This window comes from Pinus tabuliformis, chromosome 2_1 (genome assembly GCF_031772625.1).
Source record: "Pinus tabuliformis cultivar Carrire ecotype Pingquan chromosome 2_1, CPIR1, whole genome shotgun sequence".
Lineage (NCBI taxonomy): Eukaryota > Viridiplantae > Streptophyta > Pinopsida > Pinales > Pinaceae > Pinus > Pinus tabuliformis.
Genome location: NC_142299.1, coordinates 31,600,603 through 31,628,541, shown reverse-complemented (window position 1 = coordinate 31,628,541; position 27,939 = coordinate 31,600,603).

Below are 27,939 nucleotides of genomic sequence, written 5' to 3'. Positions count from 1 at the left end.
ACCAGCACAGAGAAAGAAAGAAGCATGCCTACCACTCCTTCTGGGGGCACACTAGAACCTTCCACATCAAACACTCATATATTGGAAAGGCAACAAAGTGTTGAGATGTCCTCCTTTAGGATGCCTGCTGACAAAGATCAAGACATTAGAGATAGGTACAAGGATATAAAGGCCAGGAATGAGAGGCTAAAATCCCAGACTTATGCACAGTATGTTAAGATGGCACCTACAAACCAGACGAGGCCAATGTCATCCTATGATGTGAAAGAGGGAAAAATGCAGATGACATTTATGAAGCCCACTACTCAGCAACCAAGGACAACAGCTGATTTCCAGAAGATAGATTTTGAAGTGCTAGAAAAGGACATACATCCTATTGAACATACTGAGCTGCACAAATAGATAGGGGAGATGATTTACTCCACCTTGACAGGGAAGGCCATTGCAGCTCATCAATTGCAAAATTCCCTTAATAACATATCAACTCAATTTCAATTAGAAAATTCCTCTTCATAGGCAAAGGACACCAGAATCAAGTCCTTGGAGGACTTAATCATTAAGTTGGGACATGATCCCAAAGATGTAAAGGCCACTGAAAGACTGATCAAGAAGAAAAACGATGACATAGCTTCTTTGAAGAAGCAACTTAAGATTCCACGACTACATCACCCACAAACAACAGAGGTCCTAGAGACCCAAAAAGGACAAGAAGAGCTCATGGACTTGGTCCTAAAGTTAAATGACCAGTTAAAAGAAACAGAGAAAGGATTGGACACATTGATTCAGTCCAAACAAAGTGAACTAGCCACCACTTCCACGGCTACCATTCCCACAGTAACAACTACAGTTCCCTCAACACTGGAAGCATCCTTGGCACCAACAGCTCCACCTGCCACAACACTACCAGTCACAACTGAGTCTACAGCGGCAGGTACCTCAACGGAAAAGACAGTAGAGTTAGTGAAAGCCATATAGGAAATGCCCATCCAAGCAACAAAGCTTAAGAGGCTTAAGGAGAAAGTGGCAAGCCTAGAAATTGACTGCAAGCTTGCCCAAATACAACAGAGAGAAGAAACACAGAAAGCTCTAAGAATGGGAGAGAAGATTAAGGTCCTAGAGAAGGATCTAACATTAAAAAAGCCACTAAGACAGACTAAGGAGATGCTCTAGGCCAATATCATTGACTCTGTCAATGATATTTGGCCATCAATTCAAGTAATATTTGAGCAAACAGAACTGGTAAAAGTAGCCACCGAAGCAATACAAAAAGTAAAGGGAGACTTAGGAGACCAGCCTGAGCATGCTAATCGACTCATCCATTTCTTGAACAGCAAGAACAGGAATGAACTAAATGAGCTTGGTGTGGAAGATAGAACTGAAGCCATCATTGAAGTCAAAAAGGTTCTTTCTAAAAGAAACCTTATGCTTAACCTCGAGGAAAAATGTCATAACATGCAGGTTGGCATTGACAGATTCATGGCAAAATTTCAAATTTTGAGGGATAAAGGCCTTCCAAGTCCCATGGTCATCAATTACAATTATGACCCAATTGGACTATGTTGACATATTAAAGAAAATGTCTAACGAACAGGCCAACACTTCAAGATTCATAGCACTGCCAACAGGGAAAGTATTGTATGATACTTTAGAAAATCTATTTTTCCTAGAGCACGAAGTGAAACATCTCTTTGTCACCAAGCCTAATTTTGACAAATGCACTGAGGCAGACGAGATATATAGAAGGATGCTCAAAGTAAAATTACCTGAAGATGAATAGTGGGAAAAGATGACAGATTTACTATAAGTCACCACAGTAAATCTAAATAGCAGCCAGACGAAACAAGTAAACAAGGTCAAGGAGTAACAGGTTAAAGAGTATCAGTTAGAAACCAAAGACAAAGATGATTCCAGCGTACACATATCATCCAACCTAAAAGGGCTCAAGTTCAACTACAATAGCCAACACTACCACAATAAGAGGGACAACATGATGCAGTTTTCCATCTGTCTCTATCTTCATGCTTGAAGATATTTTTATTTCCTTAATTAAATCTCAATCTGTTATGAGATATTTTGTAATATTTTTTATATAAATACTTCCCATTTCGAAGTATTTAGTGTGGATTCAAAGACATTTCTGTAGACTTCTATCTCAAATCAAAGTGTTATTGTATTAAGACTGGATTGGCTTGCCGGATCATGGAATAAAGTTCAGACATTTTACTGGATTCTTTTGTTAAGCAAAAATCAAATAAGTATTCTCTCATGTGTATTACTGTTTTTCCTTATGTTTATTGATAATCATATGTGTTTCTATGAAATCTGAATGGTAAACTAGGAATGATATTTCATAACTTGCTTTAATGCACTCTATTTTGACTGTTTATCTTCTAAATGTTTTCTACTAAACTATTTTAGTTAGGGAATTCTTAAATGTTCCCTTACTTCCATATTTTCTCTCTGTGGTCTATGTAGCAAAGAATTCTTAATTGCTCTTTCTTGATGATCACCCCCTATTCCTCATTTTGATACCGGTCTAAGGATTCTTCATTTCCCTTTTACCCTGGTTAGAATCATTCCATCCATCAACCCTTTGAATATTTTCCTTTTGCTTTGCTAGCCTGCCCTGTAAACAATCCCTTTAATCATCTGGTCCAGTTAAACTATCCTTTGATTGACTCCATAGCCCAATGGCTTAAAAACCTATCTCTATCCATCTATTCCAAGAATTCCACCACCCAACTTTCAATCAAAATCAAAATCCTCATGAACACTAAGAACTAGCCTAAAATCTAATAAAAAAAAGTTAAATTATAAAGAGAGAGCCCTCTCTGGACTTAGGTTGGCTAGAACCCGACTCTAAAAGATTTGGTTTACGGTTACCCCAGATTATTCCTTCTTTTAATAACTTCTAGGGAAAACTTCTGAGTGATAACATAGTGGCGACCATACTGGGGACTCAAATCCTTAGTCTTAATAAACCTTTGAGAAATTTCAAAACTTTATTTCAAGCCTCTTGAGGGGTTTATTAGAAGTTATTTATAAAAATTTCATAAAGAGAAAGTAATTAGAAAAGTTTGAAACTATGGCTTCAAGGAGAACTCACTATACTAGGGCGAATCCTAATCCAAATCCTCCCCATGTATTTGATAATCCTAATCTAATTTCAAGAATATCCAGAAGATAAGAAAGTTCAGTTAGTCCTATACCTTCAATTAAAGTAGATTCATGCCCTGATGAGTGGTTGTTTTTAGAAGACCTCCCCTTTGACAAGTCATTTGACCATTCCCTGTTTAGAACTAGGTCTGAGAGTGTAGTTGATGACATAGTTCTAGATCCGTAGTTTACAGCAGAACTTGAAGTCCAAAGGGAAAAGTTGTCAATTGATAAATACATTCTAAATTCCCCTCATTCATCCCTCACTACTGCTAAGATCCCCGAACTTTCTGAAATAGTTTCAACTCCCTTTAGTTAATCATTATTCCCTTCCATCTCTAAAGTTCATTCCACACCTCCATTTATACCTTCACTTCCCCATCAACCTACCATTACAAATTAGTCACCCATTACTCCCATTTCTCCATCACCCACTGTATAATCTCCTGGTACCCAAACTCCACCTCTTAGTCCTAACCAACTTGGAGCCATGGCAAATAGATATGCTCCTCTTGTGTTTCTTACTCCATGAGGTGCCATGCCACAAGATTACCAAAACAAAATTGTCCAATTTGATGGCATATGAACTTACACAGCACAACAGCACACAAAAAAAATGACAGATTTCTTTGAATTACATGAAACTAATATTGGAGATGTCCAAATGAGAATGTTTGCTTAGACTCTAGCTGGTGATGTAAGAACATGGTTTAGATCTTTTCCTGCTAATAACATAGACACTTTAGAAGTATTTTACCAACAATTTCTAAATAGATGGGAAAATAAAAAGAACCCTTTGCAGATCCTTTCAGAACATGAAAACATTAAGAGAGGTCCAAATGACAATCCAAGATTACGGTACTAGATTCAACAACATATATAATGCAATACCAGTCAATCTCAGACCCCCACTTGGCTTAGCTCTGCTAAAGTTTCCTGATGGGTTTGATACTGATATGGCCTTCTAACTTAGAGAGAGAAATCCTCCAACTTTAGAAGACGTCCAGAGTGTAGCAGTTAGTGTACAAGCTAATTTGCTAGAAAAAAGAGCTAGGGTTAGAAATGAAAGGAGAGGACCCTTGAAAGATAAAGCCTCATCCTCTAACGTTAAGATAGATGCCTTAGCCAAAGGAATGGAAAAACTGATGGATAGGATAGAGAACATTGAAAGGAAGCCTCACTAGGATAATCAATAGACACCTCCAACGAGAAATCCAAAATTTAGAAAGAATCAAAATCAGAAAACTAGAAAAAATGGAACTGACCAAAATATTAGGCCTCCTTTTCAAGAAAACTATGCTGAAACTTCCCATTCAGAAGACCCTGAACAAGACACCCAATTTAACTTAATGGGATTAGAGGAGGAGGAAACTGCCTTTTTGACTCAATATGGTCAGGAATTACACATGCTTTGTTGCAGACACAATCAGAGAATCATTCGATTACAAGCAAGGGTATGATTATGTTATCTTCGAAGCTCACAAACAGTACAATTTGAGGAGTAAAAAGAACACTGATACTCCTTACCAAAATAAGAAAGCAGTACCAAATCAATATAAGAAAATTAAAGTAGTTCCAGTTACAAAAACTCTCCAAATCCTCTCTAGACCAAATTAGAATCCTTCTGGTCCCACCATTGTAGATATAACCAATGACCAACCCCCTGATAATCAACCATCCACTTCAATCCCCTCCAAGGAGACAGTGGAAGAAACTCCAAACATCACCTTAGAAAATCCACAGAAAAAGACTTCAAATGCAGAAAAAGAAGACCAACCTACTCCAAATCCTACCATGAAGATTCCAAATCCTCAAATAGAGAAAGCCCCTTTGCCTTTCAACTTGGTAGCAGAGGTGGCTAAGCTAAAAATCTTAGTCCCCTTAACAGAACTGATTAAAAATGAAACTTACAAGTCTCAAATAAGCAAATCTTTAAACTTCGTTGAGAATGAAGACTCCGTTAACTTATTTGATGATCAACCTGAGATTATTTTCGGTCTTGATGTTAATGGAAAACCATTAGAAGGAGGGATACCACCCTTTTATATCAGCCTTAACATTCATGATAAGATCTTACACAATGCAATGTTATATTCTAGGGCTTCACATAATTTAATGCCTAAATCTGTTATGTAAAAGTTGAACTTAGATATCACTAGGCCTTACAAGGACTTGTTTTCATTTGATTCAAGTCAAGTAAAGTGCCTAGGGCTGATCAAAGACCTGTGTGTTTCCCTAGTACAATACCCTGTGAAGACTATTCTCATGGACATAGTTGTTGTTGATATACCACCTAAGTATGGCATGGTATCGTCTAGATCATGGGGGGCTAAACTCCAAGGATCTTTACAACTTGACATGCCATATGCCACAATTTCAGTCTTTGGACATCCTAAAAAACTGTAAAAAGAGACCCTAATGAAATATGTAGTGAGTAGCCAGGTTAGGCCTCAAAACATTCTTATATATTCCATGCATTCTGACATCGATTCTTTTATTTTTTACAATGCTGAACAAACACAAGAAACTACTTCAAACAACAATATTTCATAACCAAAAGAAATTTCTGTTACAGTTCAAAATGAAATTGTCCAAATTCAAGAGTTTTCAGATAGAAAAGATGATCAATATTCCTTAATCAAAGAAGATTTTGTCCTCCCAGACAGTAAGAATTATCAACATGAAATGCTATGGCATATTGAATTTGATGGATCAATGAACAAATTAGGATCAGGAGCAGGAGTGTGGATTTACAATTTAGAGAATGATTACTCAGAGGACCATGCCTACAGACTAAATTCCAAATGCACCAACAACATGGTTGAGTATCAAGCCCTTCTTTTAGGTCTCAAATTGGTTAAAAAGTTACGAGCTATAAGAGTTTCTATTATGGGAGATTCTGAGTTGGTTATCAAACAAATTAATGATGTATATATGACTAAAGACCCTAGATTAAGTTTTTATAGAGGAACAATTGTATAAATATTGAACACTTTTCTAGAAACTAAGCTTGCAGTCATTCCAAGGAAACATAATATGGAGGTTCCTAGTTTATCAATGTTTGCCAACACTTGTAAGTTATCATTTCAAACTAACCATCAGTACACTGTTGAGGTTAGGCACAGACCTGCTATCCCAGAAAACTTGAAAAAATGGCAAGTGTCTGCCAATGATCAAAAAATAAACAATTTTTAAACTTTAGAGGAAGAATTTGTAAATAGCAACATAGATGTTGACATAACATTAGATCTTTATTTTATAGATAAAATAGAAATTAACGAATTAGAAGATGAAGAGATAGATAGATTCCATCCCACAAAGTTTTCAAATTCAGATATTCAAAACCTAAAGCAAGTTGAAATTGAAGAAATAATTAACCAAGATTTTGAAATCATTAATCTCAAAGACAACCTTTTGCCAAAAGGATTAACTCCTTTGGAAGACTTGTTTGATTCAAATGATGTCCCTAGAAAACCAAATATGGAACCCTTAAAATCTGATATAGTGGAGTGCAACATAGGGACCGAGGAAAATCCAAAATTGATAAAACTTTCAAAGTCTTTACCTCCAACTGAAAAAGTGAAATACATAGAACTGCTAAAGCAATTCCAAGATGTCTTTGCTTGGAGTTGTGAGGACCTCAAGTCCTATGACACCAGCATAATACAACACACTATCCCCATAAAAGAAAACCAGAAACATTTTAGACAGAAGCTTAGGAGGATTAATCGTATTCTATTGCCTTCTATTGAAAAGGAATTCAAAAGAATGTATGAAGCCAAGATAATAGCACCAATTAGATTCTCTGATTGGGTTTCAAATTTAGTTTCCACAAGGAAAAAGACTAGTGAGATTAGACTGTGTGTTGATCTCATGAATCTTAATAATGTTTCACTTAAAGACAATTACCCTCTCCCTAAAATGTATCATATATTACAAAGGGTAGTAGGGTCAACCAGGATCTCATTATTGGATGAGTTTTCTAGGTACAATCAGATTTTAGTTCACCCAGAGGACCAGGAAAAAACTACATTCACTACTCCTTGGGGCACATTCATGTATGTGAAGATTCCTTTTGGGTTAAAGAATGCATGGGCCACCTTTAAAATAGCTATGGATATAACTTTTGCTAAGGGAATCCATGACTTCCTAGTAATATACTTAGATGATATCACTGTATTCTCAAAATCTGATAAACAAAACTTAGATCATCTAAGGCAGGTTTTCATCAAATGTAGGAAACATGGAATTTCTCTGAATCCTAAAAGTTCTTTATTTGGGTTAGAAGAGGGTAAATTGTTAGGCCACATAATCTCTAAAGTGGTATTCGAATAGACCCTGCAAGAATTGAAGCCATCTTACTGATACAACATCCTAGGAACATCAAAGAATTACAAGCCTTTTAGGAAAAATAAACATTCTTAGGAGATTTATTTCTAACTTAGCAGAATTAATTAGATCATTGAATAACATGTTGAAGAAAGATTCGATCATAAAAGGGAAAGTTGAGGCTAAGAAGTCATTTGAAGATATTAAGCTAGTTTTAACAAAAACACCAGTTTTGATCAATCCAAAGCTTGATAGGGATTTCATTATATTCTCTTTTGCCTCAGAGCACAAAATTGTTGCAGTCCTACTGCAGAAGAATGATGAGGGTTATGAACAACCTATTGCCTTTTTTAGCAAAGCCCTGAGAGATGCCTCTTTAGAATACAATATAATGGAAAAGAAAGCTTTTCCTTTGGTCAAAGCTATCAAAGATTTTAGAGTTTACATTTTATATTCTCATATAATAGCCTATGTTCTGAATGTAGTAGTCAAGGATATCCTAACACAGGATGGTCCAGATGGAAAGAGAGGGAAATGGATTGCTACTATATTAGAATATGACCTAGAAATCAAGCCAACAACATTAATCAAAGGCCATGGTTTAGCCAAGCTCATGGTTGAATCAAACTGTCAGGCCTTAGACATAAATTTTATTGTAGAAATGGATAATGGAGAGGAAATGGTGACTCCACCAATGAGCCAGGCCTTTATTGAATCACCATGCTATGCTAACATCATATATGTTTTACAAAATTTACAAGCTCCTCCTGAATTATCCAGGACCAAAAGAAGGTTTTTAAAAATGAAATATTTAAAGTTTTGCAAAATTGACAACGCTTTGTTTTGGAGGAATCATGAAGGTATCCTTCTTAATTGTTTATGAAAAGACGAATCTGACAAGGTGTTACAAGAATTTCATGCAGGTGACTATGGAGGACATCTTTACTAGAAAACCATTGCTGACAAGATTCTTAGAGCCGGTTTCTATTGGCCCACTTTGTTTTCTAATGTAAAGAAATTTGTAACCTCATGTCATAAATGCCAAATTTTTGAAGGAAAGAAAAGCTTTTGCCCCTGCCCCTAAAACCAATATCTGCTGAAGCACCTTTTCAACAATGGGGTCTTGACTTCATTGGTGAAATCCACCCACCTTCCTCTACCCAACATGAATGGATTCTCATTGTTATAGATTACTTTACCAAATGGATAGAAGCCATACCATCAAGGCAAGCCACTGAAACTGTTATAATAACCTTCCTTGAATCCAACATCCTATCCAGATTTGGGTGCCCAACCAAGATTATCACGGATAATGTTGCAGTCTTCAATTCTAAGAAAATGATTGATTTTTGTAACAAGTACCATATAACATTGGGCCATTCCACAGCTTATTACCCCCAAGGAAATGGACTAGCAGAGTCCTCAAATAAAAGTCTTGTAAATATCATCAAAAAATTGTTAGAAGACAACAAGAAAACATGGAACAAGAAGCTAGTGAATGCCTTACGGGAAAACAGGCTAACCACAAAGAAATCCATTGGTACAAGTCCTTGTCAATTAGTTTATGGAATGGAAGTTGTTTTCCAATATTCCTTGTGAACACCAGAGATGAAGTCGCTCCAAGAGTTGCACGTTGAACCAAATGACATCCAAAGGAGAATCAAACAAACAATTCATTTGCAGTAGAACAGGGAAGAAGTGTACATTAGATCTCAAGTTGTGCAAGAAAGGATGAAGAAGGATTTTGACAAAAGGACTAAGGCAGAAGATTTTTACCTAGGAGATAAAGTTTGAAATGGGACTCAAGAAGAGAGGGTAAAGGTAAACATGGGAAGTTTGATTTCCTATGGAATGGCCCATATATCATTTATGCATTCAGAGGTAATAATGCTTTCTTCCTCAATGAAATGGATGGTACAAAAGCAGAAGGAGGACCAGTTAATGGTTGAATGCTTAAACACTACATTGAACCTAGTTACTGATTTCATTAATCATTTGTACATATCCTGTTTTTCAAAGTCTAGAGTTGATTGGATAGTGAATTTTTGGAGTTGAAGCCCGAAGAGAAGGCCCTAAGATTCAAAGGTTTTACTGTCATAAATAGCAATAATGCAGAAAAGTAAAAGGGAAAATTTGTAGAGTGACATCACAACAATCCAAAAGGCCATTGATCTACAAGTTCTTGACATTTCACCAAGAAATTCCATCCCCAAGTGGAGCCACTGTTACGTTCCTATACAAATAGGAGTCATAATTTTTGAATGGTTGAGATTAAACCTGTAATATGTACATACCTTTGCTTTTTGCAAATGTTTTCCATATTCAAAAAAGTTTAAAAATGTAAAGAGGGTATGTCCTAAAAGAAAAATCAAAGGAAAAAAAGAATAAAAAGGTAAAAAAAGATGAAAATATGAACCCCGAGAAAAAGAAAAGACCATGAAAGTGTGCTAGTCAAAATGCCACTACTATTTAGTTTTTTATGCAGAATAAATAATTGTGTGCAATTTGTAACCTATGCCACAATCCATGATAGTAAAAATATTTAAACTTGGCTATTTCATGTTTCAATTTCATGTTTATAGATAGAGAATAAAAATTTGACCAAACAGTGTAACCTTGGCAGATAAGTAGATTAGGTAGAGTAAATAAAAAAGAGCTAAACTGTTTAATCTGAGCCCTTGGATGTAATAAGGTTAGATTTAGTTAGATTACCATTGTAAAGAAAAGAAAATATTTGATAAGGGTTTGCTAGCTTAAATGCACCCTAATAAAGCAAAGTAAAAATGGTAGGATTAGTAGATGGGTAAGTAGAAGAAAGCTTGCAAATTTGTGATGATTGTTACATAAAAGCATATTGATCACCCTCATCATGAAAGTTCTAAGTATGAATGAGAAATTGGACTCGTATAACTCACAAAGTCAAATTAACTAATTTCCCCTCACTCATTTCACCCTTTACATAACTAATTCCCCACAATAAGTTTGAAGTACCCAAAATCTTAATTCAAAGGGGCTCAGAGCATTTCTTTGACTTATGGAGGGACTAGACCCTCGGCCTAACAACTTACAGATCTTAAGTACTAAAATCCCCTCATAAACATTCACCCCCTTCAATTCATTCATTTTCCCCTAATAAATCCCTTTTCCTAAGGTTAAAACACCATTATCCTAAGGAAAAGCAATCACCCCCATGGATAGCCCTTTTTATGAAAAAACCCACAAAATGCACTTAGCCTAAGTTGTAATGTCTCTATGTAAAAAGCGAATGAAATCACAAAAATACATTATGGTTAGCTCCACTTCATTTATCCCCCACAATTTTCATATTAACTATTAACATTATTTATATGGTAATTCCCGAAAAAACCCCTTTCTTGTATATTTTATTAAACCCCCTTAATATTAATATCCCTACCCCTATGTTTGAAATATAAACTTTATATTACCCAACCCCGAAAAATGACATAATTAATCGATCTACGATTAATTAAAGTCAACCCATTAACCAATCAAATCTCGTCCGATATTTTAATCCCCGCCTTAACCCCTCATTAAACTAAAACCACCATGATTAATTGCCCGTCGGGACCCTCCATTACCCTCCGTGCAACTCCCGTGCCCGATCTCCATACGATCTCTCCCCTCCCCATCCGATGACCCATGTTGATTTCAGAAGGGCCTGGAATCTGAACAATACCTTCCCGAAATGGGTTTCTTTCTGCCAATCCCTCGCGGCGACGTGGCACGTGATGAGTGGAATCGGGCGGCCTCCTCCCAATACCGCCAAGCACCCAAAGGCTGTGCAAAATAAACCACTTACCGCCAACCCACTACCCACCAAAACTGTCACTATTCATCACGCTACACGACAAATGGTCACTGGTCACCCATACCCACCAAATTGACTTTTTGCGCATAAATACAGAAAAGCCCCAAATCATTGTTTTTATTGTTTTAACTGTAATTTTCCATGCACGCGCCTGTGAACATTGAAAATTCATCAACCCACGTACACCTACACTTTGAAGACACCAAAAGCTCCCAGATTTCCTTCCAGCCTGATTTCAGCCTTTTCAACCGTTGAAAATTGTCAATTACCTGGTTCACACCCCGTTTTCATCAACTCCATGTATTTAAGCCAGAATCCATTGAAAGCCCTGTTAATTTCTGAACCAGTCTCTAAAGCTTTCTTAATTGAAATTAGAGGGAACTTTAGTAGCATAAAACCCACCTGGAATTCAACCCCCATTATCTCAAAAACTAAAAATTTACATTCCCCCCCTTCTTAAATCCGCAAGAACTAAGAATGGCTACCCCAATTGCCATGGATGTCAGGCCAATTACCACTCCTCACTTGGACCTAGACCACCTTCCTCTTACTGATAAAGACTTCCAAATCAAGGACACCTTGGTCCATGAATCCCCTTTAAAATTGTACTGCTGATACAGAGACCAATACCTCAACCAAGCTAATAAAATAGGTCTATGGGAATCTAATTTTCCCAAATACCAATTCCTTGACGTGCACATCTTTCCAGAGATTGCCCATTATTTCCATGCAAACTACATTCCTAGTCAAAGAGTAGTGATGTCCCCTGACCACACCATACTGTTCACCATCACTATCGAATCAATAAATGAAATGTTGCAACTACAACCAGGGCAGAACTTAACCCCTATTTCAATTGGAGACCTGCTAGACAAATTTCCAAAGCTTACCACTGCCAAGATTGCTCAAATGTTCCAAATTTTTATTGTAGAACAAAAGCAACCCCACAAGATCCTCCCCCATATATATATATATATATATCATATTTTCTTAGTTTGGCCAAGACATTGTGTCAATGATATCTAATATCTTAGGCTATACAACTAGTGAATACATAGATGGAATCATCTTAGTCTTCATGTCCATTTTTTCTCTAGGACAACGCCCCGCTGTCATCTATTATTATGCCAAGTACATAGTTGATAGGATGCATGAACAATTTTTGGGAATGAGTAATGAAAGAGTGTTCAAGTATTCTTCAGTTTTATACTACCAAGCTGATAAGTTCCCATTCACTCTCCAAAAGCTTGACACTAATGGTCATCCTAGGTCAGTAATTTTTTGGACTCCTTTGATACATAAATATGGTTCCCCATATCCATACATAGATTTCATTTATCTTTCTGTACATCCAGTATTGACCATGCTGCTAGGAAGTCCTCCTCCAAGAATGAGTTCAGATATCAGGAGGATCATGTAGCTGTCAAAACAACACAAAGTCAGAGATTGGTACTTGTACCAAGATCATATAGAAATTAGGATCTATGGCTGTGAGTTGGCCCCATATAAACTACCCAAATACCTCCCAATTAGGTTATTTTCTCTAGAGTAATACAGGCAAATAATCAACTCAGATGAGGTGCATTTTGTTAAGGCCAAAAAGAAGGCCTAGCTTAGAATCAAGGATCAACTAGGCCCCTTTGTATGTAATAGCAGAGAAGCTAGAATAGAAGTAGAAGAAATCCTTTAGAGACTCAAACTAAAACAAAGCTTCATGTTGAGATATGACCCCTGTGACTTCATTTGCAACAGGAGACAGAATAACAAGATGGCTGCCTACATTCACCACTGAATCCCTGAGATAGAGAAATATGCAAACCAATTGGAATGTGATCCAAATTGGATCCATGAAACGCTGTCAAGGAACCATGACTGTATCGGGTCGAGAGAAATCCCTAAAGAATCCAAAACAACGATCAAAAACACCCTTAACGAGTGGCAATGGTAGCCAACGTGGAACAATGAGGACCTTGATCAAAGTGTGTTCATCGAGGCCCATGGAGACAACACAAGAGGTCAAAGTAGCCCCTAGGAGCCTCGAATTGGGAAACAAAGGTGGAATTTAATGCACGATTAGTGGGCATCATTGGGTGAACAGGGCCATGATGAAGGAAGCCTGAGCACACAGACGCATGGTGAGCCGGAGAACCATGAGCGGAAAAGGAAAAAAGCACTAAACATGCAAAGGTGGCACTCGCGCTCTGGAAACCAGCGGTATTGATCGGGGCGCCCTCAAACGGTAAGAGGTTTTGGATGAGAGCAGAGCGATTCCATTCATCGATCGACACATGGCAAGTAGAGGTGAGAGAAAACCGTCGTTGATCATGCACTATTGGTCGAGCAAGTCAACCGCGTGAAAAGTGTGTATGGCGTCGGATTTGGAGGCCCGAGATCGGACGGCTGAGATTGCGCCCGATGGAGGAAGTGGAATCAACAAAGGAATGAGCCGCGTTATGGAAGGGATTTGAAATCCGTTTGACTGCCACAGTGGAGGAATAACTCATCCATGACGTAACTAAAGAAACGAACCGACGAAACAGGAAGGCGCCATGTAGAGGAGGACATGTGGCCACTCCCTGAGCACTGATGATGACACCAAACAGGGAACTCCAAGCGCAACTACAGAAGGTGAATCGACAGAGGCAGAAGAGGAACTGAACATGCATTAGAACGAATGGCTAAAAGCCATGAACAGAAATAGAATACACAGTTAGTCGAAGTCGAGAGACGGAGAAGTGGAACATTGAACCCTAAGAGGAGGACTGAACACAGAGAGAAAAAACTAGAGAAGAAGGCACTAAAGCAAAGCAGAAGAGGACAGAGAGCTGAGTTGACCAGAGGTAGCATAGAGCACTAGAGGCTGGAGAGATCTCAGCCATCCCAGAGAGGATCTATCCAGGTTGAGCACCACATTGGGCTAAGCACCACATTGGGCTCTCCACTATAGACCAAAAGGTCACAGAGCTAGTAGGAATAAGAAGTTTGTGTACTCAAGTGGCTTGGGGAATCCAAGAACCACCCTACCAAGAAAATCTGCTTTAGGAGAACTCATATTGAGTCCCTGTATTGTAATTTCTCTTCTTAAGACACAATAAAACAAGGCCACCACTAAAAGCTAGACCGGAGATGTAGCCCTGGAGAATAGGGTGAACTCCTTATTAAAATTTCTTGTGTCTTTGAGTTTGCTTACTATACTTCTCTGTTGTATTTCCATTTAAATGTCTGTGGATTGGCAATCTGATCGATTCGTTCCTTAAATAACACAGAACACCCACCAGCACATGAGTCTGTAATACCTTTCTTTAATAAATCTTTCACTGATGTCATTCATAGGGTGAATATCAGATCAAGTGGTATCATAGCACTAGGCTGTAAGGTTAGACAAGCTTTTGTTGGTTTAGCTGTGAATGCTCACTAGATCAAAGCTAAAATTAGGATAAGGAGAGTTGGTGGAAACTAATCCTGAAATTGGGAGAGTCTATCCTCGGAAGAAAATGTCAGAGGAAGGTTCTGTAGGGCCAGACCCTCAATTCATAGAAACTTTCCTAGCGATAAATTCTATGGTAGAAGAAATGTACAAGGACTTTAGAAAGCATAGGAATGAAGACTCCTTAGGTTCTAAACAAGATAAGGAAGAAGATGAATCTCACTTCCATGACCACTCCAAAGGAAAGGGGAAAGAAGAAAGCTTTCTCACACCTCCTAATAGCCCTGTGCATAATAAGAAAGCATCTTTGATTAAGCTAGATGTTAAATTTGATTTGCCTATATATGATGGAGAGCTGAATGCTGAAAAGTTGGACAATTGGATTAGAAAAATTGATGTGTATTGCAGGGTACAAAACATAGACTCAGACAAGAGTAAGATTCAGCTGGCAAGCCTATGCCTAGGAGGCACTGCCTTAGTTTGGTGGGAAGGCAGAACCCAAGATGATATGAAAAGACATGGCAAGACCATCTCTGTCTGGAGTGAATTTGTTGCTGCAACCAAAAAGAAATTCTATCCATTGGCCTACATGCAACAAGCCATGATGAGTTGGAAAACTCTTCGATAGTTGAAAGGGAAAAGTGTGCAAGGGCATACTCAAGAATTCAGAAAGAGAGCATTGATGTTGGGTATCTCATTAGACTCACTAGAGACTCTTTTGAAGTACATTGGTGGTCTACACAACTACATTGTTAGGATATTCCGACACATAGGAAATAGTTAAGTTCAACTTGGTCTAGTATAGAGTTAGGTAAAGTGTGTTTCTTTACCGTTGTATATTTTGTAACTTACAATCCGACGGTCACGATATGTAGTGATCCGACGGTTCACTCTCTCCTCGGTATTACCGACACTTCATCCGTGGCTTGACACCCAATTGGTCTATGAGTTCTATTTAAAGCGCATGGAGGGTCATTGTTCGGGAAATCCGTGCATGAGAGAAGCTTATGTAAATTTTCATTCTTTGATTAATAAATTGCCTGTAGTAGCCACGTTGGCGCAGGCCGTGGACTGTTTCCCTCTTTGAGGGTTTTAACCACGTCAAAAATACTAGCGTATTGATCTGTGATCTGGTTGTGAGCGGTGTCCTTTTGGTGTTCTTTCTTAGGAACTTACCCTGTAAATTCCTACATGGTATCAGAGCTATTTGAGGGCCGCGTCCATTGGTGATCCAAATCTGAAGCTAGTAGAACTGCATGCGGCTGTCGTTTCCTAGATCTGTTGTTTCTGACTGCTTTCGGGCTGAGAGGACTGCTCTGTTGTGTTCGGAGCATCTGCTCCAGTGAGGAACCCCTTTCGTTTTACGCAAAAAGGTTTCCGGTAGCCCTAGCTGCGTCATTTTTCAGATCGGGAGGTGTACAGTGTTTTTGCAGTTTACTGTTATTTTCTCTCTGCTTATTTCGGTTTCGGTTTATTTAGCCTTTTTTTTAACCGGATCTATACCTTTCATTTCTGCGTATGCTCTTTGCCCTGGGACTCTGTGCGATCTGGGCAAATCAGAAATAGAAAGGAAGGATTTTTCATGTGTATGCTCTTTTCCCTGCACCTTAGTGTGATCTTGGAAAATCAGAAACATTGAGAAAAACATTTAGTTTTTCGGCTAAAGCTAACTTTGAGCCGCAAGGTTCATTTTTTTTAAAATATCTAGTTTTTGGCTAAAGCTAACTTCGAGCCGCAAGGTTTATTTTTCTTTGCATATTCGTGTTGGGTTTTGTGTTTTGTGTTTTGTAGGGAAAAAGAGCTTTCTCAAGGCAAGCACGCAAACCAAGGCCCTCTCTCTCTCTCTCTCTCTCTCTCTCTCTCTCTCTCTCAATTTTTTGAGTAGAGGTCTTGGGTTCAAGTCTCCATTTTGTGGGGTCGGATTTTTTCATTCCCACACATTCGCGCACTTTGCCGGCAACTTCAACAAATTTTTTTTCAAAAAGCCATAACTTCTTCATCCGGAAGCCTTTTTCAGAGCCGTTTTTTTTAAAACAGCCTAATTTTTCGAGATCTATCCATTGAAACACTTAATTTTAGCATCTTCAGCTTCATTTAAAAAAAAAAAATGGAAATTCCATGCCAAGTCATTCTTGACAGCACTAACTACTTCCAATGGATAGCCTACATGGAAGTTTTAATTAGAAGTAAAGGTCTCTACTTAATAGCCACAGACCAAGAGAAGAAACCAAAATATGAATACAAGGCTGCAAAATGGGAAAATAGACAAGATCAAGCACTTGGTTTGATAGGGATGTCTATTTCTCCTGATCTTAGATTCCATATTGCAGAACTTGAGACTCCTCATGAAGCACTGGAAAAAATCGCTAAAGTTTTTGGGATTAAAAATGAAATTAGAGCCCATCAACTTGAAAATGAGTTGCTTACTTTGGATCCTAATAATTTTTCTTGCATTGAAGATTTCTTGTCCAAATTCAAGACCCTTAGATATCTCTTGGAAGGTGTTAAGGTTAAGAAATAAGATGGTAACCTTATTTATTCCATCCTTACTAAGTTGGGTTCTGTATTTGTTTCCACTTTCCATTCTACAAGGGAAGCTTTCATTTGTCAAGGAAAAGACTACAAGGCCCCTTCCTTTGACTCCTTTTGTGATTCCTTAATAAGAGAACAAGAAAAACTCTTACACCTTGGTCTTCTTAATCTTGGAAACTCTTCCAAGAAAGCGTTAGCCGCCCAGCAGCAACCAAATTCAAAGAATCCTAAGAAGTCATATCCTAAAAAGAATGGTCCTAAACCAAACAAGGGTCCTAAGCAAACTCAGCCTCAAAATGAAAGATCATTTCAGCAAAATGATAAGACCAATAAAAACAAATGGAAGAAGACTGATAGACATTGTAACTTTTTTAATCGAGATGGCCACTTAGAATCTAAATGCTTTAAGAATATGGAAGCCTTGGAAACCGCAATGAAGAAACATAACATCCATGTGGAGCATTCTTCAACTTCAACTTCAACTTCAACAATGTCTAATTGTATGCTGCAATCTAAAGGACTCAGTCTTAGTTTTTGGGCCGAAGCAATTAATTGTGCAAATTATATAATCAATCGCACTCCTACTAAGGTTCTAAAGAATATCACTCCAGAAGAAGCTTGGAGTTCCATTAAACCAGATGTAAGTCACTTTCGTGTTTTTGGAAGTGAAGCATGGGCCCATATTCTGGATGAAAAGCATAAAGCTTTAGAACCTAAGAGTGAGAAATGTACTTTTGTTGGATATTCTGAAGATGTAAAAGGTTATAGACTTATTCCATTTAAGTCCAAAAATGTTATCATTAGAAGAGATGTAAAATTTGATGAAAATAAATCGGCCCGCGAGCCTAGTCCGGCAGATGTGCCACCTCTTCCTATCTCTTCTACTTTTGAAAAAATTTCTTCTTCAGATGATGAAAGTGAGGATGACAATCCTCCCCCACCTTCTCAGGATCCTCAACTTCCAATATGGGTCCGTGCTACTCAGGATGCAACAGGTGATCTTTCCGGTGATCCTACAGATCAGCGACGTACACGTTCTCAGTTTGAAAGAGCCTCTTCTTTACTGGCTCAAGCTCCAGTAAATCATGATCCTGACACTTTTGCAGAAGCTTCAGGCCATCCACATTGGGAAGCAGCTACGAATGAAGAATATCATTCATTGTTGACAAATGATACATGGGATCTTGTTCCTCTACCAAAGGGACGCAAACTTGTTAGATGTAAATGGGTTTACAGAATCAAGTATGGACCAGATGGGAAAGTTGATAAACATGAAGCTCTTCTTGTTGCTAAAGGCTTTTCACAGGTTGAAGGCATTGACTACACTGAAACCTTCTCTCCTGTGGACAAAATGAACTCTACCCGCCTTGTTCTTTCCCTTGCTACCTCTTTAAAATGGGAAGTCCATCAGATGGATGTTAAATCTGCCTTCTTGCATGGGGACTTGTAGGAAGAAATCTATATGGAACAACCCATTGGCTTCATACAAACAGACTCCAACCTTGTTTGTTGACCTAAGAAATCCCTTTATGGTCTCAAGCAATCTCCTCGGGCTTGGTATGCCAAAATGGATAGCTTTCTTTTAGAATCTGGCTTTTCTAGGTGTCATTCTGACAATACTGTCTACACCAAGATAGTGGGCAACTCTCTTATCATCGTTGTTCTTTATGTTGATGATCTTATCCTTACTGGTAGTGATCCCAACCTTATAAACCATGTGAAGTCTAGCCTCAAAAGGAAATTTGAAATGACAGACTTAGGACACTTACACTATTTTCTCGGTCTTCAAGTCTTGCAATCCAAGGAGGGTATTTCCCTTTCCCAGTCCAAGTATGCTTGTGACATTCTTCGTCATTTTCACATGGAAGACTGTAAGCCAGCCCCTTCTCCCTTTCAGTCTGGAGTCAAACTTTCAGTGTCTTGTACTTCTCCTGAAGTTGATGCTACCTTATACCATCAACTTGTAGGAAAATTCTTGTATTTAACCCATACTCATCCTGACCTTTCCTTTGCTGTTGGCCTTATTGCTCATTTTATGCAAAACCCCCGTGAAAGTCATTGGAAAGCAGCGAAAAGAATACTTCGTTATGTTCGAGGTACAGTACAGTTTGAGATCCATTACAGTGCCAAAGCAGCTCCTCTATTAGTTGGTTTCACTGATTCTGATTGGGCTGGTGACCCTGATGATCGGAAGTCTACTGCCGGTTATGTCTTCACTCTTGGTTCAAGACCTATTACATGGGCTTGTAAGAAACAGGCTGCCATTTCTCTTTCGTCAGCAGAAGCAGAGTATCGTGGTGCCGTGGAAGCTAGTAAGGAAGCCTTGTGGCTTCGTCAGATCCTATCAGAGTTTGGCTTCGAGTAGCAGCATCCAACCAAACTATGGTGTGATAATCAAAGTGCCATCCAACTATGCAAAGATCCAGTCCAGCATCAGCACAACAAACACATTGAACTACACATGCACTTCATCAGAAAGCTCATTCATGACCATGTTCTTCAAGTGCAATATTGTTCAACAGATGATCAGGTTGCAGACATCTTCACAAAGGCTCTCACAGAGGCAAAGTTCACTAAACTTTGATATATGCTTGGAGTTCAGGAAGTTGTCACTAAGGGGGGATAGGCTCTAGTGCCTCCTTCCTTCTCCTATTGTGTCATATTTGTAAATCCTTCAATCCTATCCCAAGTTGTTCTTAAGGGGGGATGTTAGGATATTCCGACAGATAGGAAATAGTTAAGTTCAACTTGGTCTAGTATAGAGTTAGGTAAAGTGTGTTTCTTTACCGTTGTACATTTTGTAACTTACAATCTGACGGTCACGATATGTAGTGATCCGACGGTTCACTCTCTCCTCGGTATTACCGACACTACACCTCACAAGAAACCATACCCATTAGGATGGTTGAATGATAAAGCACAACTACAAGTGACTAGACAGTGCAAACTCAAGTTTTCTTTTGGGTCAGCATTTGTAGATGAGGTTGAGTTAGGTATAATTCCTTTGGAAATATGTGGAATTGTTTCACGAAGTCCTTACTTGTATGATATAAAGGCTATTTTCTATAGAGCTGAGAACAAGTATCTACTTGTTAAATATGGAATCGAATACTTTGTAAGAGCTCATAAGCTCAAGAATAATTATACTCTCATAAACTCAGGGCAGATGAAAAGAATGATAAATTCATGCAAACACTTCTTACTGATGGTTGTAAAGGAAAAGAAACTTGATAAAGCCAATGTATTTGAGGGCTGTAATGCTAAACAACAAGTTAATATAGAAAAGGTTGTTTCAGAGTATGATGTCTTATTTCAAGAACCTAAAGGTCTGCCACCCAAAAAGGGAATAGTACATGATATTATTTTTCAGCAAGATGTGCCATTGCCTAACATTGGGATGTATAGGTTGTCTTCTTTAGAGAATGCTGAAATCAAGAAGCCGGTGTGGGAGTTTCTTGAGAAAGGGTTCATCTGGCCTAGCACATCACCATGTGGGTTACCAATCATTTTGGTGAGAAAGAAAGATGGCTCGTGGAGAATGCGGATTGATTACTGAGCACTGAATAAGATAACAATAAAAAATCGTTATCTGGTTCCTCACATAGATGATCTTTTAGATCAATTGATGGAAGCTGTTTATTTCACCACGCTGGATTTGCACAATGGATACCATCAGGTCAGAGTTGTAGAGCAAGATGCATGGAAGACTGCTTTCAAAAAAAAGCAGGGATTGTATGAATGGCTGGTTATGCCTTTTGGCTTAACTAATGCTCCTGCTACTTTCATGATATTAATGAATGATGTACTCAGACCTTTTCTTGATGATTTTGTTATTGTGCATCTAGATGACATTCTGATTTTTAGTAAAACGTGGGAAGAACATTTAAATCATGTTAAGCATACATTAGATGTTTTGAAAAGAGAAAAACTTTATGTTAAACTCTCAAAATGTGAATTTGGCAAAAAATATCTAAACTACTTGGGTCATATAGTAGGGGGAGGTGAATTGAAAATAGATCCCTGTAAAGTGGCCGTCATTGTGAATTGGCCTAAACCCAGGTCTGCTACAGAAGTGAGAAGCTTCTTAGGAGCAGCAAAATATTGGCAGAAGTTTATTTCTAACTTCTCCTCGATTGAAATCCCTGACATGCTTTAACAGGATTGAATAAGGTGTTTCAGTGGGGAGGAGAACATCAGAAAGCCTTCGACACCTTGAAAGAAAAGATTAGTACAACACTTGTACTAGCACTACCAGATCTACAAATACTATTTGATATCCAAACTGATGCTAGTGGCTATGACATGGGAGGAGTGTTGACACAGCACGGTAAACCCATATGTTATCATTCTGAGACTTTTAATCCTGCAATAGTTAACTATCCTACATATGATAAAGAATTGTATGCATTTGTTCAGAGTGTGAAAAAGTGGAAACATTACTTAATGGGAAAAGAGACAGTAATACATACTGATCATCAACCACTTCAATATCTACACTCCCAAACTAAGTTGCAACAATCAAGACATTACAGATGGATGGGTTTTCTTGAACAGTTTCACTTATTCATCAGATATAAAAATGGCATACATAATGTTGACACCTAATCCTCTACGATTGGGTGAATTCATACAAATAATTAAAATAGGAATGTGGACAGTCATCAGAAGATGAATTGTACAGAAACATCCTTTTGTATATAACAATAACATGCCTGATGGAATAGAATGAATTAGTTTTCTGAAAAAGCGGAGTTACTCCTGGCCTAACACATAACAAGGTTGCAAACATGTTATCTAGACCCATTATAAATGCATATACCATACTTAAGCATAATTATGTACTACATGAAAGCTACATAGAACAATATGCTCAAGGTATGGACTTTAAAGATGTATATGCAACTTTGAGTCAAGGCAAAAGGGTAGAAGAATTGGACTACCATATAAAAGACCAACTCTTATATCATTGTGGGAAAATCTGCATTCCACAAATTGAGAGAATAAAGATAACTAGGGAAGCACACACTTCTCTGATATTAGGTCACTTTGGGGTAAGTAAAACAGTTGCACAGCTGTAACGATTCTGCTATTGGCCGAAAATGAATGAGACAGTTTCAAGATATGTAAGAGGGTGTGCCATGTGTGCTAAAAGCAAGCCCGGCAATAGAAAACTAGACTTGTACACTCCATTTCCAGATCCTTCTCACCCTTGGGAAAGTGTTTCCATGGATTTTTTTGGAGGACTGCCTAAATCTAGGAAGGGTCATGATTATCTATATGTTATTGTGGATAGGTTAAACAAAATGTGTATTGTGATACCTTATAGTAAACAGATTACAGCTGAACAGACTGCAAAATTGTTCTTTGAACATGTATGGGTTCATTTTGGATTACCCACTTCCATTGTATCTAATCGAGACACCCGATTTGTGGGGAAGTTTGGTCGAGTCTGTGGAAACTGATGGACACCAAATTGAAGAAAAGCACATCTTTTCATCCACAAACAGATGGCCAGCTAGAAGTAGTTAATAGGACAGTGATCTAGTTACTGAGGGAATATTGCAACAAACATCCTAAGCTTTGGGATGAACACTTGTGTTATGTGCAGCATTCTTACAACAGAGCTAAACACTCTTCTACACAGAGATCACCTTTTGAGACCTGTTTTGGTTTCACACCAAGGTCTACTTTGGATTTTGTCTTTGGTAAAGATACCATGGTTGATGGACATAGTGATGTGGACAAGGCAACTGGGTTCATTGAACAAATCTAGGAGATCCACCAAGCAGTACAGGAACAGCTGGAAAAAAGCCAGGCCAAGTACAAGGCTAGGCATGACAAGCATCGGATGGAGCATAGTTTTCAAGTTGGAGACCAAGTCTGGCTGTATATCAGCAAGGACCAGATGCAAGGTGAAGGTAAAATCTAAAGCCCATCAGGTATGGACCCTTTAGGATACTTGAGAAGAATGGTGAAAACGCTTTTCGCCTTAATTTGCTAGCTTACATGCACATCTACTCAGTCGTAAATGCAAATTGCTTGAGATTGTTTGAACCTTTAATGATTGAGTACCCTGAAGAGCAGAGTCAATTGCCTTCTATTGATGACCTGCTACCTGAATATCTTAATGAGTTGCAGGAAGACACAGTGCTGGACAAGAAGGTGAGGACAACATGCAGGGGAGATGTGGAATACCTCAAAGTTGGGCTCAAAGGTTCGAAGCCAAGTAGTCCAAAGTGGATTGATATTGGACAAGTGAGAAAGCAATACCCTCACTTAGTTGATGCTTGAAAACCAACTTTTGGTTGTCCAAAAGCTTTTTTAGTGGGAAGGCCATGATCCGAATTGGATCCATGAAAGACTGTCAAGGAACCATGATTGTATCAGGTCGGGACAAATCTCTAAAGAATCCAAAACAACAATTAAAAACACCCTGAACTAGTGGCAATGGCAGCCAATGTGGAACGACGAGGACCTTGATCAAATCACACTAATCGAGGCCCATGGAGACTACGCAAGAGGTCAAAGTAGCCCCTGGGAGCCCTAAATAGGGAAACAGAGGTGGAATTTGATATGTGATTAGCGAGGAATCCCAAGCACACAGACACATGGTGAGCTGAAGAACCGTGGGCGGAAAAGGCAAAAAGCGCTAAATGTGCAAAAGCGGGACCCGTGCTCTGGAAACCAGTGGTATTGATCGGGGCACCCTCAAACGGTAAGAGGTTTTGGACAAGAGCGGAGCGACTCCATTAATCGATTGATGCGTGGCAAGTGGAGGTGAGAGAAAATCGTCGTTGATCGTGCACTATCGGTCGAGCAAGTCAACTGCGCAAAATGTGCATATGGCGTTGGATATGGAGGCCCCAGATCAAATGGTTGAGATCGCGCCCGATGGAGGAAGTAGAATCAACGAAGGAATGAGCCACATTTTGGAAGGGATTTGAAATCCGTTTGACCGCCACAGTGGAGGAAGAACTCATCTACGACGTAACTGAAGAAATGAACCGATGAAACAGACTGGCACCGTCTAGAGGAGGACATGTGGCCACTCCCTGAGTGCTGATGATGACGCCGAATAGGGAACTTCAAGTGCATCTGCAGAAGGTGAATCGACAAAGGTGGAAGAGGAACCGAACAGAAATTGGAACAAATGGCTAAAAGCCATGAACAAAAATAGAATACGTAGTTGGTCAAAGTCGAGAGACAAAGAAGTGGAACAGTGAGCCCTGAGAGGAGGACTAAACACAAAGAGACAGAAACTAGAGAATAAAGAAGTAAAGAAAATCAGAAGAGGACAGAGGGACGAGCTGACCAGAGGCAGTGTCGAGCACCAGAGGCTTGAGAGATCTGAGCCATCCCAGAGAGGATCTGTCCGGGCTGAGCACCACATTGGGCTCTCCATTGTAGACCAGAAGGTCACAGAGCTAGTAGGAGGAAGAAATCTGTATACTCAAGTGGCTTGGGGAATCCAAGAACCACCCTGCGAAGCAAATTTGCTTCAAAAGAACTCATATCGAGTCCCTGTATTGTAATTTCTCTGCTTAAGACACAATAAAACAAGGCCACCATTAAAAGCTGGACCAGAGATGTAGCCCTGGAGAATAGGGTGAACTCCTTATTAAAATTTCTTGTGTCTTTGTGTTTGCTTACTATATTTCTCTGTTGTCTTTCCATTTAAATGTCTATGTATTGGCAATCTAATTGATCTGTTGCTTAAATAACACAGAACACCCACCAGCACATGAGTCTGTAATACCTTTGTTTAATAAATCGTTAACTGATGTCACTCATAGGGTGAATATCATATCAAAATGGGTGGAGAATACTTTAGTAGATAGGGATAACAATGAAGTAGCAGTTGAAAATGCTCTAATTGATTTAGAGAAAAGGCTTGATGAAGGTTCTTTCCTGCAGGTGCCAAGAGAATCTCAAGCCCTAACAGAATCACAAGAACAAACTAAATCACAGGACCAGGGAGAATCTGAGGTAAAAAGTGAACCTCATATAGAAGAAGAATCACAGGTGCAGGAAGAATCAAAACAACCAGACCTATCGAAGGAATTAGGTCAAATAGGTACACAAAAGCCCACTATGAGTACTTCCCTTAACTTGCAAACTCCTCTAAATGAGGAGAAAAACATTAAAAGGAATAGGGAGGAGGCCACTACATTAGGCAGAGCAACTATATAATCATATGAAGAAACCAGCCTAGTCAAAAGTCAAATATTAAATCTTGTGTCAGAATAGGAATTCACAGAAGAAACTGTTGGGGCCACTAGCACAGAGAAAGAAAGAAGCAAGCCTGCCACTCCTTCCTGGGGCACACCAGAACCTTCCACATCAAACACTCAAATTTTGGAAATGCAACAGAGTGTTGAGGTGTCCTCCTTAACGATGCATGCTGACAGAGATCAGGACATTAGAGAGAGGTACAAGGATATAAAGGCCAGGAATGAGAGGCTAAAATCCCATACTTATGCATTGTACCTTAAGATGGCACCTACAAACCAGACAAGGCTAATTTCATCTTATGATGTGAAAGAGCGCAAAATGCAGATGACATTTATGAAGCCCACTACTCAACAACCAAGGACAACAACTGATTTCCAAAATATATATTTTGAAGTGATGGCAAAGGACATACATCCTATTGACCAGATTGAGCTGCACAAATAGGCAGGGGAGATGATTTACTCCACCTTGATAGAGAAGGCCATCGCAAATCATCAATTACAAAATTCCCTTAATAACATATTAGCTCAATTTCAATTAGAAAAGGCCTCTTCACAGGAAAAGGGCACCGAAATCAAATCCTTGGAGGACTTAATCATTGAGGTGGGACGTGATCCCAAAGATGTAAAGGCCACTGAAAGATTGATCAAGAAGAAAAATAATGACATAGCTTCTTTGAAGAAGCAACTTAAGATTCCACCACTACATCACCCACAGACAACAGAGGTCTTAGAGACCAAAAATGGATAAGAATAGCTCATGGACTTGGTCCTAAAGCTAAATTACCAATTAAAAGAAACAGAGAAAAAATTGGACACATTGAATCAGTCCAAACAAAGTGAACTCGCCACCACTTCCACAACTGTCATTCCCACAGTAACAACTACAGTTCCCTCAACACTAGCAGCATCCTTGGCACCAACAGCTCCACCTGCCATAGCACTGCCAATTATAACTGAGTCTACAACGGCAGGTACCTCAACAGAAAAGACAGCAGAGTTAGTGAAAGCCATGGAGGAAATGTCCATCCATGCAACAAAGCTTAAGAGGCTTAAGGAGAAAGTGGCAAGCCTAGAAACTGACTACAAGCTTACCCAAATACAACAGAGAGAAGAAACACAGAAAGCCCTAAGGATGGGAGAGAAGATTAAGGTCCTATAAATGGATCTAACATTACAAAAGCCACTAGGACAGACTAAGGAGATGCTCTGCGCCAATATCATTGACTTTGTCAATGATATTTGGCCATCAATTGAAGTAATATTTGAGCAAATAGAACTGGTGAAAGTAGCCACCAAAGCAATATAAAAGGTAAAGGAAGACTTAGGAGACCACCCTGAGGATCCTAATCGAATCATCCATTTCTTGAACAGCAAGAACATGCATGAACTAAATGAGCTTGGTGTGGAAGAAAAAATTGAAGCCATCATTGAAGTCAAAAAGGTTCTTTCTAAAAGAAACCTTATGCTTAACCTGGAGGGAAAATGCCATAACATGGAGGTTGGCATTGACAGATTCGTGGAAAATTTTCAAATTTTGAGGGATAAAGGCCTTCCAAGTCCCATGGTCATCAATGACAAACTTATGACCAAATTGGACTATGTTGACAAATTAAAGAAATTGTCTAAGGAACAGGCCAGCACTTCAGGAATCAAAGCACTACTAACAAGTAAAGTATTGTATAATACTTTATAAAATCTATTTTTCCTAGAGCATGACGTGAAACATCTCTTTGTCACCAAGCCTAATTTTTCCAAATACACTAAGGTAGATGAGATATATAGAAGGATGATCAAAGTAAAATTATCGGATGATGAATAGTGGGAAAAGACGACAAATTTAATATAAGTTACCACAGTAAATCTAAATAGCAGCCAGATGAAACAGGTAAAAAGGGTCAAAGAGTAACATGTTAAAGAGTATCAGTTAAAAACCGAAGACAAAGATAATTCCAACATACACATATCAGCCAGCGTAAAAGGGCTCAAGTTCAACTGCAACAGCCAGCACTACCACAATAAGAGGGACAACATGATGCAGTTTTCCATTTGTATCTATCTTCATGCTTGAATATATTTTTATTTCCTTAATTAAATCTCAAACTGTTATGAGATATTTTGTAATATTTTTTGTATAAATACATCCCATTTCAAAGTATTTAGTGTGGATTCACAGACATTTCTGTAGACTTGGATCTAAAATCAAAGTGCTATTGTATCAAGGCTAGATTGGCTTGCTGAATCATGGAATAAAGTTCAGAAATTTTACGAGATTCTTATGTTAAGAGAAAATCAAATAAGTATTCTCTCATGTGTATTACTTTTTTTCCTTATGTTTATTGATAATCATATGTTTTTCTATGAAATATGAATGGTAAACTAGGAATGATATTTCAGAACTTGCTTTAATGCACTCTATTTCAACTGTTTACCTT